The sequence below is a fragment of the Cardiocondyla obscurior genome, linkage group LG21 (genome assembly GCF_019399895.1).
Source record: "Cardiocondyla obscurior isolate alpha-2009 linkage group LG21, Cobs3.1, whole genome shotgun sequence".
NCBI lineage: Eukaryota > Metazoa > Arthropoda > Insecta > Hymenoptera > Formicidae > Cardiocondyla > Cardiocondyla obscurior.
The window spans coordinates 3210001-3227500 of NC_091884.1; the positions used below are offsets into that span (position 1 = coordinate 3210001).

At 51.6% G+C, this 17500-nt stretch overlaps 2 non-coding genes across 2 annotated transcripts in view; both read left to right on the top strand.

Moving 5' to 3' along the window:
* Nucleotides 1-1698, top strand: part of LOC139110802 (small subunit ribosomal RNA) — a 1914-nt gene extending 216 nt beyond the window's left edge. Inside the window, exon 1 of the ribosomal RNA XR_011547061.1 lies at nt 1-1698. This exon is cut by the window's left edge and continues 216 nt beyond it. This is a non-coding gene — a ribosomal RNA (small subunit ribosomal RNA).
* Nucleotides 1699-2895: 1197 nt separating this feature from the next.
* LOC139110855 (5.8S ribosomal RNA) lies at nt 2896-3050 on the top strand. Its single transcript, XR_011547093.1, has one exon. It is a non-coding gene; the product is annotated as a 5.8S ribosomal RNA (ribosomal RNA).
* Nucleotides 3051-17500: the final 14450 nt, after the last annotated feature.

The following is a 17500-nucleotide window of genomic DNA, read 5'->3' on the forward strand; positions in this document are numbered from 1 at the left end:
AGATCAAAACCAATCGGTGGCGTGCGGATCTCCGTGCGTCCACCGTTTATTTTGGCGACTCTGAATAACTTTGTGCTGATCGTACGGTTTTAGCACCGGCGACGCATCTTTCAAATGTCTTCCTTATCGATGGTAGGTTCTGCGCCTACCATGGTTGTAACGGGTAACGGGGAATCAGGGTTCGATTCCGGAGAGGGAGCCTGAGAAACGGCTACTACATCCAAGGAAGGCAGCAGGCGCGCAAATTACCCACTCCCGGCACGGGGAGGTAGTGACGAAAAATAACGATACGGGACTCATCCGAGGCCCCGTAATCGGAATGAGTACACTTTAAATCCTTTAACGAGGATCCATTGAGGGCAAGTCTGGTGCCAGCAGCCGCGGTAATTCCAGCTCCAATAGCGTATATTAAAGTTGTTGCGGTTAAAAAGCTTGTAGTTGAATCTGTGTCGCACACCGTCGGTTCACCGCTCGCGGTGTTTAACTGGCGTGATGTGGGACGTCCTACCGGTGGGCTTAGCCCCGCGAGGGGCCGCCCAAACTTATATCCCGTCGCGGTGCTCTTTACTGAGTGTCGAGTCGGGCCGGTACGTTTACTTTGAACAAATTAGAGTGCTTAAAGCAGGCTATCCTCGCCTGAATACTGCGTGCATGGAATAATGAAATAGGACCTCGGTTCTATTTTGTTGGTTTTCAAAACCCCGAGGTAATGATTAATAGGGACAGATGGGGGCATTCGTATTGCGACGTTAGAGGTGAAATTCTTGGATCGTCGCAAGACGGACAGAAGCGAAAGCATTTGCCAAAAATGTTTTCATTAATCAAGAACGAAAGTTAGAGGTTCGAAGGCGATCAGATACCGCCCTAGTTCTAACCATAAACGATGCCAGCTAGCGATCCGCCGAAGTTCCTCCGATGACTCGGCGGGCAGCTTCCGGGAAACCAAAGCTTTTGGGTTCCGGGGAAAGTATGGTTGCAAAGCTGAAACTTAAAGGAATTGACGGAAGGGCACCACCAGGAGTGGAGCCTGCAACTTAATTTGACTCAACACGGGAAACTTCACCAGGCCCAGACACCGGAAGGATTGACAGATTGATAGCTCTTTCTTGATTCGGTGGGTGGTGGTGCATGGCCGTTCTTAGTTGGTGGAGCGATTTGTCTGGTTGATTCCGATAACGAACGAGACTCTAGCCTGCTAAATAGACGTACCTTATGGTATCTCGAAGGCCCCCGGCTTCGGCCGGCGGGTTTTTACTACCAACGTACAAACAAATCTTCTTAGAGGGACAGGCGGCTTCTAGCCGCACAAGATTGAGCAATAACAGGTCTGTGATGCCCTTAAATGTTCTGGGCCGCACGCGCGCTACACTGAAAGAATCAGCGTGTGTTCCCTGGCCGAAAGGCCCGGGTAACCCGCTGAACCTTTTTCGTGCTAGGGATTGGGGCTTGCAATTGTTCCCCATGAACGAGGAATTCTTAGTAAGCGCGAGTCATAAGCTCGCGTTGATTACGTCTCTGTTCTTTGTACACACCGCCCGTTGCTACTACCGATTGAATGATTTAGTGAGGTTTTCGGACTGGTGCGCGGCAATGCGTCGGCATTGCCGATGTTGCCGGAAAGATGATCAAACTTGATCATTTAGAGGAAGTAAAAGTCGTAACAAGGTTTCCGTAGGTGAACCTGCGGAAGGATCATTAACGTTCCGGAGGTCCTGCTGCTCTGTGTGCACCGTTCTCGTGACGAGCGCGCAGCGGCCGGCGACTGCATGGACGAGGAACCGTACGCGCGCACGGTAACGTGTACTACGTTGCCTGCCGCGATACGGGGCAGACAAGCTAGAACACGACTCTGCGAGTTGTGTCGAGAGTGGCTGAAGGGGCGCAAAATCTAATCGCACGCGAGACATCGCGTTTTCCGAGTCCGCGCCGCCTTCCCACTCCTCGTCGGAGCGTCCGTCGCGAGACGCGACGCTTCGCTCGAGCCAAATTGCGAGATCGAAAGGAGAGAATAGTTTATGCGACGCAACGACCGCGTGCGCGCTCACACGCCGCCAACGGTAGCGTGCTGCGGTGTGCGCCGCATTCGTCGTCGTCGTATAAGAGAGGATTGTCGGTCGGGACAAGTGTGTCGAGTTCTCGAGAGCTCAAAGCGAGAGAGGAGCTTGGGCATATTGGAGAAGAAAAGAGATTCGAGAGTTGTACGCATTGCCGTACTACGCTTTTTGCATTCTCTCTCTCTCTTGTTTCCTGCGGAGATTCTCCGACTTTCTGTCTCTCGCGCGCTTCGAACGATCCGTTGCGCAAACCACCGCGCTCAGCGCGCCTTTAGCCGGGGCTAGCGCGGCCGATTGGTCTCGTTGTGCGAATCCAGGAGTACCGCGAAGGTGCATCTATATGCGCGCTTGCTTGCGGATCAGGATCGATAAGAAGGAGACTACGGAGGCGCGCTCGCGCGCTGCCTCTATCTCCGCGATTCGGACGCGTTGCGGTGCGCGCGAATGCGCCGCGTACCGGTGGTAACTTATGCTGCCGCGTCGTCGTGCGCGTTAGGCGAGAAGTGGAGAGTGCGACAATTCTCGCCGCTGTTCTTCCTCCGGTCCCGCGCGCGCTGAAGTGTTCGTCGAATATGCTAGTCATTTTCGACCCCGATGGTTTTTCAAAGAGTTCCGCCCCGGCTTTCGCTTCGCGAGATAATCGCTTCGCAATCTCCCGGTTTTCGCACCGCGCCGACACCGGCGTCTACCTTTCTTTCCACCATTGTGCCGTAGCCCCCGTAACAGGGGCGGCGGTCCGCGCGTGCTCGGACGCGCGGCCAGGCTAATCGAAGGGCCAAAACGAAGACGCACATTGTTGTCTATTCTTTGATAGAGCGTACTTGGTGCGCGAAAAAACGATTACCCTGAACGGTGGATCACTTGGCTCGTGGGTCGATGAAGAACGCAGCTAATTGCGCGTCAACTTGTGAACTGCAGGACACATGAACATCGACATTTCGAACGCACATTGCGGTCCACGGATACAATTCCCGGACCACGCCTTGCTGAGGGTCGTTTTATCGAAGACAAACTGCTTGCGCGCGCCGTTTCGACGGCCGCGTACGAGCGATTTGTTGGACGTTCGCCCGATCGCGGCGGCCGGCGAGAGAGTTATACCCGCATCCACGAGAAAAGAGAAGAGAAGCGAGGAGTCGTCGATGACGCCTTCCCCGGGGTATCAGGCACACTACGCACGCTATCCACGCGGCGAGTTGCTGGATTCCATCAGGGTTTTACGAAGGCTCTCGCGCTCTCTGCGCGCGCTCTCTCTATACTCGCGGAACGGCGGCGTACTCTCGCCCCCCCGTTGGGCGTCGTCCGAAATAACGAGGTTTGAGGGTCGAACGAATGAACGACGACCGACCGAAAGATGCGATCGAGAATCGCAGAGAGACGCACGCACGCACACACGCACGGGAGGGAAGGACGTGCGCGGTGGTGATAAACGTGGCGAGCTCTTGCAAGGAGTTTATACGTTACACGTATATACGCGCCGAACGAAAAAGAGTAGATCTGCCTCTCGCGCGCCGCCGCCCGGAGTGAAACAAGCCGACAACTCGTTCGCGCTTGTACTCCCGGAAGGTGGCCTGTGTGCCGCTTGCGGCGCGCGCGAGATCCAAGGCTGATCCACGGAGAAGTAGTTCATAAGGAGCGCGGAGAACCGAGTTTGAGTTTTCCTTTCCTTCTTCGAATAAAGATCGGAGAGGAGAATAGAGGCCGCGAGATAATTGCGCGCCTTTTCGTTCTTCTTCTGCACAGAGCGCATATCGTCGCTTTACCGCCGCCAACGCAAAGGAAACTCGAGAGAAGGGATTTTAGAGATATGTATGACAAAGCAAAGATACGAGAGAACCTGACCGTATTATAAGAGAGAGAGAGAGAGAGTGGTCGTCGCCGCTGCAGCTGCTGCCGGCCGCCGCCGCAGTCGCGTTGCCGACGCCACCACGACGCGCAAACCGGCCTCCGACGTTCGCGTCGGGCTGGCTGACCAGTTGTCGTCGTGGTCGGTTGGTTGGCGCGCACGGGCGCGCGGATCGCGGCGCGGTTGACGCAACGTCGACGAAAGACCATTACGCTCTCGCGGTTGTTCTCTCTGCCTCGTTCGTTTTCTCATTTTCCTTTCGTCTCTTCTTTCAAATATTTTGCGTGCACCGATCGCCCCCTGCGCAGCAAAAGTGTGTGCGAAGTGAGAGATCGCGCGCGAGTCGACCGCGCGTGTTTCCGAGTCCACGAAAGCGCTATGTATGGTAGCAGCTCTTGACCGGGGCACGCGGCGTAGTCTAACCAAGCGCTCGCGCGCGGCGTTTCGCCGCGTTGCGTTTCTCTTTTCTCTCGCGTCGTCGTCGTCTCGCCTTCTACGTATTATATATATATAGTACAGCCTCAAGACAATTTCTTTTGACGACTTCAGAGCAGGCGAGATCATTCGCTGAATTTAAGCATATTATTAAGCGGAGGAAAAGAAACTAACCAGGATTTTCTTACTAGCGGCGAGCGAACAGGAAAGAGCCCAGCACCGAATCCCGCGGTTCCGCCGCAGGGAAATGTGGTGTTTGGGAGGGTCCTGCTTATCCCGAGGTGCCGCGTCGCGTCCAAGTCCATCTTGAATGGGGCCACTTACCCGCAGAGGGTGCCAGGCCCGTAGCGACCGGTGCGCGTCTCGGGAGGATCTCTCCTTAGAGTCGGGTTGCTTGAGAGTGCAGCTCTAAGTGGGTGGTAAACTCCATCTAAGGCTAAATACGACCACGAGACCGATAGCGAACAAGTACCGTGAGGAAAAGTTGAAAAGAACTTTGAAGAGAGAGTTCAAGAGTACGTGAAACCGTTCAGGGGTAAACCTAAGAAACCCAAAAAATCGAACGGGGAGATTCATCGTCAGCGACGCTGGCTTCGCGTCGGTGGGCGATGCCCCGCGGGGCCTCACGGCTCGCGCGCGGGCACGCTGCCGCGCGCCGATGTCCGGCGTTTTCGTCGTCGTGCACTTCTCCCCTAGTAGAACGTCGCGACCCGCTGGGTGTCGGTCTACGGCCCGGGTGCGGTGTCTGACGCGTCGCCGGTAACACGGCACGCCGTCAAACCCTCGGTCGCCCGGCCGGCTGCCCGGCGGTACACGCAAGGTATCAGGCCGCAGCTCTCACACACGCGGGAGTGCGTCGAGGCCGTCGCAAGCGCGCGCCACGGTACACGGAGGCTTACGGACCTAGCGCCGTCACCGGTCCTGGCCCGCTGTTGGTCGTACGGTTAACCTTCGACAGGCCTGCAAACGTTCCCCGGGGCAACTCGGGGACCGATACCGGTCGGCGACGCTACTGCTTTGGGTACTCTTAGGACCCGTCTTGAAACACGGACCAAGGAGTCTAACATGTACGCGAGTCATTGGGATCAGCGATACCTAAAGGCGTAATGAAAGTGAAGGTCGGCCCTGGTTGTCGACCGAGGGAGGATGGGCCGCGTCGCGATGCGGCTCCGCACTCCCGGGGCGTCTCGTTCTCATTGCGAGAAGAGGCGCACCCAGAGCGTACACGTTGGGACCCGAAAGATGGTGAACTATGCCTGGTCAGGACGAAGTCAGGGGAAACCCTGATGGAGGTCCGTAGCGATTCTGACGTGCAAATCGATCGTCGGAACTGGGTATAGGGGCGAAAGACTAATCGAACCATCTAGTAGCTGGTTCCCTCCGAAGTTTCCCTCAGGATAGCTGGCACTCGGCCGTTCCGCACGGAACGCGCGCGAGTCTCATCTGGTAAAGCGAATGATTAGAGGCCTTGGGGCCGAAACGACCTCAACCTATTCTCAAACTTTAAATGGGTGAGATCTCTGGCTTTCTTGAACTATGAAGCCACGAGCATCTCGGATCAGAGTGCCAAGTGGGCCATTTTTGGTAAGCAGAACTGGCGCTGTGGGATGAACCAAACGCAGAGTTAAGGCGCCCAACTCGACGCTCATGGGACACCATGAAAGGCGTTGGTTGCTTAAGACAGCAGGACGGTGGCCATGGAAGTCGGAATCCGCTAAGGAGTGTGTAACAACTCACCTGCCGAAGCAACTAGCCCTGAAAATGGATGGCGCTGAAGCGTCGAGCCTATACTCTGCCGTCAGCGGCAAGTGGGGCGGCCGTGGGCAGGGCGTGGGTAACTCCTCGCCCGGAGCTTACAGGCCGCCACGAAGCCCTGACGAGTAGGAGGGTCGCGACGGTGTGCGCAGAAGGGTCTGGGCGCGAGCCTGCCTGGAGCCGCCGTCGGTGCAGATCTTGGTGGTAGTAGCAAATACTCCAGCGAGGCCCTGGAGGACTGACGTGGAGAAGGGTTTCGTGTGAACAGCCGTTGCACACGAGTCAGTCGATCCTAAGCCCTAGGAGAAATCCTATGTCAATGACGGCGTACGATACTCTCGTTGTCGCAGAAAAGTCTCGCGCACACAAAAAGCGCGCGCACACGCGAGTGTGCCGTCGCGCGCGGTGAGTGAACTTTTGACACACGCCCGTCGGGCGAAAGGGAATCCGGTTCCTATTCCGGAACCCGGCAGCGGAACCGCATACAATTCGGGCCCTCGTAAGAGTGTTCGTCGGGGTAACCCAAAATGACCTGGAGACGCCGTCGGCAGATCCGGGAAGAGTTTTCTTTTCTGTATAAGCGTTCGAGTTCCCTGGAAACCTCTAGCAGGGAGATAGGGTTTGGATCGCGAAGAGCACCGCAGTTGCGGCGGTGTCCGGATCTTCCCCTCGGACCTTGAAAATCCAGGAGAGGGCCACGTGGAGGTGTCGCGCCGGTTCGTACCCATATCCGCAGCTGGTCTCCAAGGTAAAGAGCCTCTAGTCGATAGACTAATGTAGGTAAGGGAAGTCGGCAAATTGGATCCGTAACTTCGGAATAAGGATTGGCTCTGAGGAGCGGGGCGTGTCGGGCTTGGTCGGGAAGCGGGTCTGGCTGACGTGCCGGGCCTGGGCGAGGTGAACTATCGGCGTTCTCGCGCCGGTTCAGGGATCCGAGCTCGGTCCCGTGCCTTGGCCTCCCGCGGATCTTCCTTGCTGCGAGGCTTCCGTGGCGGCGCGAGCCGTCGTGGTCGTCTTCTTCGGCCGCCATTCAACGCTCAGCTTAGAACTGGCACGGATTAGGGGATTTCGACTGTCTAATTAAAACAAAGCATTGCGATGGCCCTCGCGGGTGTTGACGCAATGTGATTTCTGCCCAATGCTCTGAATGTCAACGTGAAGAAATTCAAGCAAGCGCGGGTAAACGGCGGAAGTAACTATGACTCTCTTAAAGGCGAGTCAGTGGTCGTGGTTACTAGACCCTGGATTCGTAATCTGGAGACCCGAGTTCGGGTCCCGCCAGGGTGGCGGTGTACCCGAGGTGTTTTTCTCGGTGGTCTGGATGCGGATTCGGGGAAAGGAACGCCATGGCTGCAGGATGCGCCTCTCTTCGGAATTTTCGGAGGGGGCCATCAAGTCGATTCCCCCTCTAATGTAAAAATTAGGGGCTCGCCACCTGACTTTTTCATGTATAATGAGAAGTGTCAGGTAAAAGGAGAACTCGGCGCCACCGAGCCTTGGGGTTGCCAGCCCCTCCGCTCGTATGAGTTGGCCTTGTCACAAGAAGAAACCAAGCCTCGGATACCAGCGGGGGGCCCTCAGGCCCTTCCGCACCAACCTCACCCACAACGGTGGGACCAGCTGATTACCGGTGCGAGTTTCCAGGATGCAACAGAAGCTTTCCCACTACTCGAGGAAGGGGTCTTCACCATCAAAAAGCACACAAGGACTGGTACGATGCACACCTTCGAGTACCAAAGGACAAGGCTAGATGGTCAGAAGAAGAAACTGCAATGATGGCTAGGAAGGAAGCTGAATTGATGAAATCTAATACACCACCTAGATTCATCATTCAGAAGTTAGTTCAATTCTTTCCGGAACGCACAGTAGAAGCTATTAAAGGAAAAAGAAAGCAACAGGCCTATTGAAATCTGGTCACAACCTTATTAGAGGAGGACAATGCTACCGAAGAAGATGAAGAAAATGAACCAGAAACTGAGATAATAGACACCGCAGAGGAGAACATTCTAAACCATCTAGAATCACTAAGAGCACCAAAAAGTCGCACTTATAAACTAAAACAATTGCACAAAATCGTAAAAGAAGCCAAAACTACAGGAAGAGATGCCACACTTCAAAAATTGGCGCTATACATAAAAGAAATATTCTACTTACTACCACGAAGGGAAAAGAAAGCTCAACAAACTACACCACCAATTAACGAGAACAATAGGAAAAAGAGAAGACGAGAGTATGCCGCCACTCAGGAGTTATGGAAGAGAGACAGAAAAAGATGCGTAACAAATATATTAAATGATCTAAACAATGTCTCACAACCACCCAGGGACATAATGGAACCATACTGGACCACACTAATGACAACAAAAGCAGACCAGAAACCAAACACGCTGAGATCCCAGAACTACGAAGAAATATGGGCTCCAATCACAATAGATGACTTAAAATTGGGACGACTTCCAGTAACAACAGCAGCTGGCCCAGATCGCATATCAGCAAGACTATTAAAAGCAGTCCCAAGTGAAGTTCTGGTCAGAATATACAATCTGGTAATGTGGTGTGGACGCCTTCCAGAGGATCTACTAAGATCAAGAACAGTCTTCCTACCAAAGACAAAAACTCCAGATGGTCCAGGAGATTTCAGACCAATCACCATACCATCGGTACTAGTTAGAAGTCTACACAAAATCTTAGCAAAGAGGATGGAAGTAACATTAGACATAGACACACGACAAAGAGCATTCCGTAGCACGGACGGATGTGCGGACAATACATTCCTTTTAGACACACTCTTAAGGACACATAGACGGTATTTTAAACCACTATACATGGCATCACTGGACGTTGGAAAGGCATTCGACTCCGTCTCTCACAAAGCGATAGAAGCCGTACTAACAAATATAGGAGTACCAATACCAATGGTACAATATATATCCAGAATATATGAAAAATCGAGTACGCAACTAGAAGGCAACAAATGAACATCAAAGCCAATATATCCACAAAGAGGAGTCAGACAGGGAGATTTTCTCTCCCCTACTATCTTCAACGTGGTAACACACTATCTACTCCAAAACATCACAAAAGACATAGGAGTACGACTAGGACATACGCTTATAAACGCAGCGGCATTCGCCGATGACATCCTATTGTTCGCGTCCACACAAACAGGGCTTCAACAACTAATAAATGAAATATCGACGGGTCTAGAAGAATGCGGCATGAAACTAAACCCAGCAAAAAGTATTACACTATCGCTAAAAGTGGCTCCTCACATCAAGAAATCAGCGGTAGATGCAACATCAATATTCAAAGTAAACGGACAAGAACTAACAACAGTGAAACGAACGGACGAATGGAAATATCTTGGAGTACGATTTACACCAGAAGGAAGAAGCCAATGTAAACCAATGGAAATGCTACATCCTCTACTCGAAAAGATCACGAAAGCTCCACTAAAGCCGCAACAAAGACTATTCACACTAAGAACGATGATAGTACCAAAACTATACCACCAGCTGGCACTAGGAGCAACAACAATCGGGACTTTAAACAGAGTAGACAAATTGCTAAGACACGCAGCAAGAAAATGGCTAGCACTACCTCACGATATACCAATAGCCTACTTTCATACGGCTATTATAGATGGAGGACTTGGAATTCCATCCTTACGGTGGACAGGACCGTTTCATCGCAGAGGTAGACTAATTGCAGCAAAAAAAACGCATTTCCAGCAAGGGTTCAACGAATTCTTCGATAGCGAAATTGAAAAATGTACCAAACGACTTACGGATCACGGAGTAATATACAACACGCCTGAACTAGTAGCAAAAAGATGGAGTAACAAGCTGTACAACTCAGTGGATGGAGCAGCATTAAAAGAGTCGAACAAAACACCTCACCAGCATCAGTGGATTGCAGACGCGACAAGACTACTATCAGGTGTAGGAGATATTCTTCAGGATGGTCAAATAATTGTTTGTTCGAGTTCTATGTGCACCACTTTATTTTTCACGAGAGAGAGCCCCGATCCGCACGGGGCCGGTCTTTTTATCTCTTATCCCGACGCTCCTACTTTTTATTTTATCGCCAATAGAGTCGAGTAATTATCCTGTTTGAATTTTCAACGTGTTTTGGCCGTGTCGTCGACCCCGCGAACGGCCGTGAGCCTTTATTATTTTTCGGCGTCTGACAACAATATGTTAACACGCGCGGTCGAGGCGATGATCTATTTATAACGCAGCGACCGGATCTCGCTTTGTCGTATATTAAAATACCGAATAATGCCTACAGCTCGGCCATTCTGACATATTGACCGTCTCGGTCAATCGCTACATTAACGAATCGTCGGTTTCTCATAAACATATATACGGTCGCATCTGGTCAGGCGCTAATATTCCCGTGTACGGTCGCTGTGTTAGTTGAAAGCCGTCGACGTCCGTAACCACGTATCGATCGTGATCTAAGACTTTTTTTATAATATACGGGCCTTTATATCTTGGTATCAGTTTCTTATTGACACCCGCCGCTGTTTCTACATTACGAATTTCGATATAGTCACCGACATTATAACGACGCGCTGCCTTTCTTCGCAAATTATACCTTTCGGCGTTCGCTCGTTGCGCTTCGTTTATTTTTTCGCTCGCTTTATTCCGCAGCCCGTCAAGGTCCCGCTGGACCTCGTGTTCTCTCATTAATATCTCTCGAAGAGAGTCGTTCGATTTTCCGCGTTGTTCTACCCCAAACAGTAATCTGGTCGGGGTTTCGCCGGTCACGCGACAAACAGTATTATTTATAGAAAACTCTACGTCGTCTAAAACTCGATCCCATTTAGATGGTGTTTCGCATAATTTCGCTAACATGGGCGTTATCATCCGGTTGTATCGCTCCACCTGTCCGTTCGCCCTCGGCGTGCCCACCGCCACCAATACATGCTCGATCGTTTCGTTTCGCATACATTCTTTGAAAGCTTCCGACGTGAAGCATGTCCCTCGGTCGGAAATTAATCGCTTGGGCTTGCTATACGCTCGAAAATAGTCGCGCAGATGCCGGAGTGTCTCCTCGGTTGTCGTACTCTTACAAGGATAAAGTCGCACGTGCTTGGTGAACGCGTCAACAATTACAAATAGATGTCGATAACCCCGGCCAGTTTTTTCAAACGGCCCGACGTGATCCACGTGCACCGTCGCGAACGGCACGCTTTCCTTGGGTATGCTATGCAAAAACCCCTCGGCCTTCCCGTTCGGCGGGGAAAATTCAACGCATTTAAGGCAATTATCGATGTAGTCGCGTACTCTCGCTTGCATCTGAGGGAACCAATAAGTTCTCGCGACGTTTTCGATGACTTTATCGATCCCGACGTGACCGAGATCATCGTGGCACGTGCGAATCACGTTCGACTCCATCGATCGCGGGACATAGAACCGGAGTTTTTTATTTTTTTCTTTACGGTAGATGACTCCGTCGCGCATCTCATAATCTTTTACTTCCCTTTCTTTTTCTAATCTATCGCGTATTTTCCGAATTTCTGCGTCGCGATCCTGACAGACGGACAACGTTTTCTCCAGCGTACTGCCCTCGAGCACGAGCACGCTATGACACCGACTCAGCGCGTCCACGTGGCCCATGCGCTTTCCGGGGCGGTGGACGATCTCGTAATCGTAGTTCTGCAAGAGCAGAGCCCAGCGCGATATCCGGGGGTTCACGTCTTTTTTGTTTAGCGTTAACCGAAAGCTGTCGCAATCCGTGATTATCCGGAATTTTTACCCGCGAGGTACACGTGGAATCTTTTTAACGCGCAAACCACCGCCAGGCACTCCAGTTCGAAGCTATGGTACTTCGACTCGGCCGGCGTGGTACGCTGGCTCCAGAACGAAATCGGGCGCCAAGTGCCGTCTGTTTGCTTTTGCAAGAGTATGCCGCCAAGGCCGCTAGCACTCGCGTCACAATGTAACTCTGTATCCGCGTGCGGCGAATAAATCGCGAGCACAGGCGCGCCCGATAACCGCTGTCTAAGTGTATCAAACGCGGAATTCTCGGCGGGTCCGAATTTATACCTCACATTTTTCTTTATTGATTCATACAGCGGCTTCGCCAATACCGAGAAATTTGGGATGAATCGACGGAAGTAACTAGCGAGTCCGACAAATCGCTGCATTTCTTTTGCACTGCGTGGTATGGGGTAATTAACGACGGATTCGATATTTTCATCGCTCGGGCGAATGCCATGACTATTCACGCAGTATCCTAAGTACTTAATTTCGGTTTGAGCAAAGTAGCACTTATCGATTCGGAATTGTAATCTATATTTACTCGCGATTTTGAATACCTCCGATAAAATTTCGATATGTTTGTCCAAATTTTTCATCGCAACTAACAAGTCGTCCAAATATATTATAGTTCGATTCGTCCGGATTAATGGCTCGAACACCATATGTATGTAGCGTTGAAAAACGCGCGGCGCGTTAGCCAGACCGAACGGCATTCTCAAGTACTCGAATTGGCCTAAGGGTGTAACAAAGGAGGTATATTTCGTGGATGCCTCGTGCATCTTTACATGGTGAAACCCGTCTTTCAAATCCAAAATCGAAAAGTACTTCTTGCCCTGCAGGCGATTGATGTTATCGTCTATTAATTCGGTCGGAAAATTATCGCGTATCGTGATCTTATTTAATTCGCGGTAATCCACGCACAATCGGCTGCCGCCGTCTCTCTTTTTCGCTAATACGATCGGGCTCGCATACGGCGAGCTACTCGGGCGAATTACGTTCCTCTCGAGGAGATCGTCCAGGATTCCCCGCACGATCTCATGGTCGGCAAATGACAGCCGGCGCGGGCGGGAACTGATCGGCTGCTGGTGTTTCAACGCAATCATCATCTCGAAGTCGGGCACGCTTCCGGTACCTTGCAATCCCTTAAGATAGTGCGACGCGTATGCCCCGCGAATTCTCTCGGCCACGCCCGCGTCTACCGCCGAATTGATCTTGAGCTCGTCACACGCGCGGGTATGACCATCTCCGTACTCGACGTGCATCAACGCATCGACGGCGCGTGCCTCCTCGGCACTTGTCACTTTTATCTCGCTCCCGAGAGTTACATGAAACTGCGGACAATTTAAAAAATCTCTGCCCAACAGAACATTAAATGCCATCGTTTCGCTCGGCACCGCGTAAAATTTCATATGTACTTTGACGCCGTTAATTTCTAAACAACCGGAGAAGGTGCCGCTCACCTCTAATTTCGAACCGTTTAAGCCGTAAAACGGGCTCTCGCTCTCGCCCGTGCGGCGCGTCTCGCACGGGATTGCTTCGCTTCTCACCAAACTTATTGGCGATCCCGAGTCCACCATCGCGTCCACGACGTATGTACATTTTTCGCCCGCGCTCTCGGGAGTGATCTTAACGCGTAACATGTATGGCTTCGGCAGCGCGACCGGATGCACCACATTCGTTGTGGCCGTCGCCGACGCGTTCTCCGCCACGCCTCGCGTCTGAGCCTGACCGCGCTTGGGGCACTCTCTCGCGTAATGCCCCGTCTCGCCGCATATAAAACACGTCACCCCCGCAGTCGCCTGTCCACCCCGGACCACGCCATGCCCCGACTCACGCCACCTGCCGCTCCTCCCGGGCCGCTCGCTCGCCGCCGGTGCCTCCGTCCTCCGACCGGCCGCCGTCCTCGGTGCGTCTCTCCGCGCCACGGCGTCTCCCGACCTCTCCGTGTCCGGTCGGACCTTCTCGAACGCCTTCAGCAGCTCGGCTCCCGTTCGGTAGCTCATCAGATGAGCCTGGTTCCTCAGCCGTAGGTCCGTCACCCCCTCGATGAGGTAGTCGACAATTTCATTGTCAGCGATCGGAATGCGGTTGGCAAGGATCATTTTGTCGTGATAATACTCACAAAATGATTCTCCTTTTCGCCAATTCCGCGCCTCAAACTCTCTTCTCAGGGCCAGTTTGCCTGGTTGCAGGTCAAACATCCGCCCCATCTCATCGAGCAGTTCCTCCGTGCCCAACCCGAGGTATTCGACCCTCGAGTGGAACCAGGATAAGGCCCGTCCTCTTAATCGCGAACTAATCAACACTCGCACGGAGCCCTCATCGAGGTTGTATGACTGCCTCAGCAGCCGCAGTTGCTGCTTCCACCGCCAAAAGGTGTTATTCGTTCCGTCGAACTCGGGCAGCAGTTCTTTCATGCCGCGGACACCGCCCTGTGCCGCACTTGTCACGCTCCCGGCCGCCACGCTCCCGGCCGCGGGGGAGCTCCGCAACATTTCCAGCTCTCGCTGCAGCAGTCGTCGCTCTCTTTCGGCGCACTCTTTTTCTCGTCGGAGCAACTCGATTTCTCGTCGCATCGCTCTTTCGCGGGTCTCCCCTTCACCCGTTCCGTCGTCCTCCCGCGACTCCTCAATTCGCGATGCTCCACTCCGCGCTCGACTCTCCGATTCTTCTTCGTCATCCAGGCTCGTGTCGTTTCTCGCGGGTGTGGATCTCGCCATCGGCACCAGCTCTGCCCATATATTCGGGTCATGCTCGCTCAATCTCTTTATTAGTTCGAGCTTTACTCCTTTCGTCGGCAAGCCCCTCGCACGCAGAGCCTCCTTGAGCTCGGCCACCGTGAAGTCGTATCCCGGTACGTCACTCATATCACCGATTTAAAAATATACTCGCGGTCCGAACGACTTATGATTGTCTCTCTCTCTCTACTGACCGTCCACTTGTTTGAGGTGCTGAGTTCGTATCCCACTTCTGAAGTTGTAGGAGATATTCTTCAGGATGGTCAAATAATTGTTTGTTCGAGTTCTATGTGCACCACTTTATTTTTCACGAGAGAGAGCCCCGATCCGCACGGGGCCGGTCTTTTTATCTCTTATCCCGACGCTCCTACTTTTTATTTTATCGCCAATAGAGTCGAGTAATTATCCTGTTTGAATTTTCAACGTGTTTTGGCCGTGTCGTCGACCCCGCGAACGGCCGTGAGCCTTTATTATTTTTCGGCGTCTGACAACAATATGTTAACACGCGCGGTCGAGGCGATGATCTATTTATAACGCAGCGAGCGGATCTCGCTTTGTCGTATATTAAAATACCGAATAATGCCTACACAGGAAAGGACTTCGTGAACTGTGGACGTCTACGAATAGGAGCACTTCCCACGAAATCCAGAACATCTAGAGGAAGAAACATAGACAGACAATGCAGAAGACGATGTGTCGCACAAGAAACCGTTAATCACGTACTGCAACAGTGTCACCGAACACACGCGGGAAGAATTAAAAGGCATAATGCCGTAGTCGCATACATAGAAAGAAACATTAAAAAGTGTGGATATAAGATCTATAACGAACCACACTATTACACCACACAAGGGCTCAGAAAACCGGACTTAGTAGCAGTTCTGGGCCAAACAGCAGTAGTGATGGACGCACAAGTAATAGGCGAACAAGCAGACCTGAAAAAGGCACACGAAAAGAAAATAGCATACTACGCGGAAGAGGAACTGACACGAACCATAAAAATAGAACACAACGTACAAACAGTTCTACAGACATCGGCTACCCTCACTTGGAGAGGAATATGGAGTCCACAGTCAGCTAAGGATCTACGACAACTAGGCTTCATGAAGACCACGGACCTCAAGATAGTGGCTACTAGAGTACTTATAGGTGGACTTGCGGAATTCAACACATTCAACGCAACAACATCCTGGAGATGGAGGACCGGTGTCGGCTGAACCTGCAAAAACCCCCTCCCTGGTGCTGCCGACCACAACAGGCATAAGAAACCCGAATTCCCACCCTTAACGTAGAAATAGTATGAATGTACAAGGTAGTATAGAGCGTATATGAAATGTACATATATAAGATACTTAGCTGTAAGGAAAAATGTAGTTGAATAAAGGTTAATTTTTTTTCAAGGCGAGTCAGTGGTCGTGGTTACTAGACCCTGGATTCGTAATCTGGAGACCCGAGTTCGGGTCCCGCCAGGGTGGCGGTATACCCGAAGTGTTTTTCTCGGTGATCTGGATGCGGATTCGGGGAAAGGGACGTTATGGCTGCAGGATGCGCCCTTCTTCGGAATTTTCGGAGGGGGCCATCAAGTCGAACCTCTCTCTAATGAAAAAATTAGGGGCTCGCCATTTGACTATCCTGCCTAGGCAGTGAGATGTCAGGTAAGAGAGGGATCTCGGCGCCACCGAGCCTTGGGGTTGCCAGCCCCTCTGCTTGTATTAGTTGGCCCTGCAAATACACGAAACCAAGCCTCGAATAAATGTGGGGAGCTTACCGGCCCTTCCACACCAACTAACCGGGGAGGTGGAGAACCGGCCGACTACGGATGCAGATTCCCGGGATGTGATCGAGTATTCCCATCAGCCAGAGGAAGAGAGGTGCACGAACAACGGACCCACAAAGATTGGTACGATGCCAAATTACAACCTGGGGCGAACAAAGCAAGATGGTTGAACGAAGAAACCATGATGATGGCAAGACATGAAGCACGGCTAACAATTGAATCACAGCCACGATTTATGAACCAAGAGCTTCACCGACTTTTCCCAGAAAGAACAATTGAAGCCATTAAAGGAAAGAGGCGACAGCAAGAGTACAAAAATACCGTACTTAATCTTATAGAAGAACTAAGAAATCCAAGCGCCACAACAGCCTCAGAGGAAGAAGACGAAACAGAAGACGAACTCTTAAAATACCTAGAATCTCTAAGAGAACCAAGAACTGATGACTTCCAAGCAAAGAAATTGCACAAAATTGCGATAGAAGCCCGATCAACCGGCAAGGAGGCAACAGTACAAAAACTCTATATCTGAGAGAAGTACTGCCTCCACCACCATCGCATCACACAAACAAAGCAAAGCAGAAGGTACTAACAACACCAGAAACCAAAAAGCAAAGGCGAAGACGAGAATACGGCTGGACACAAACCACCTGGAGGAAGGATCGAAGGAGATGCATCACAAGCATCTTAGAAAATACAGGAGCTCTTGACCAACCACAAAAAGAGATAATGGAGCCATTCTGGACGAATCTAATAAAAACAGAAGGAAACCAGGCTCCTCAAAGAAAAACAGCGCAAACGAGATCCGAAATCTAGAGGCCGATAAAGAAAGAAAACATAAAAATCGCCCGAATCCCGACTACATCAGCACCGGGACCAGATGGAATATCTGCTAGATTGTACAAGTCAATACCTACAGAAATAAAAATAAGACTATACAATCTATTCATGTAGTGCGAGGCCTTACCAAGAGACATACTACTATCACGAACAATGTTTCTACCGAAAAAGAAGGATGCCAAGGAACCAGGGGACTTTAGACCGATAACGATACCTCCGATCCTACTAAGAGGGCTACACAAAATTCTGGCCAAAAGGATGCAACAAGCTTTGGACATAGATCTGAGACAGAG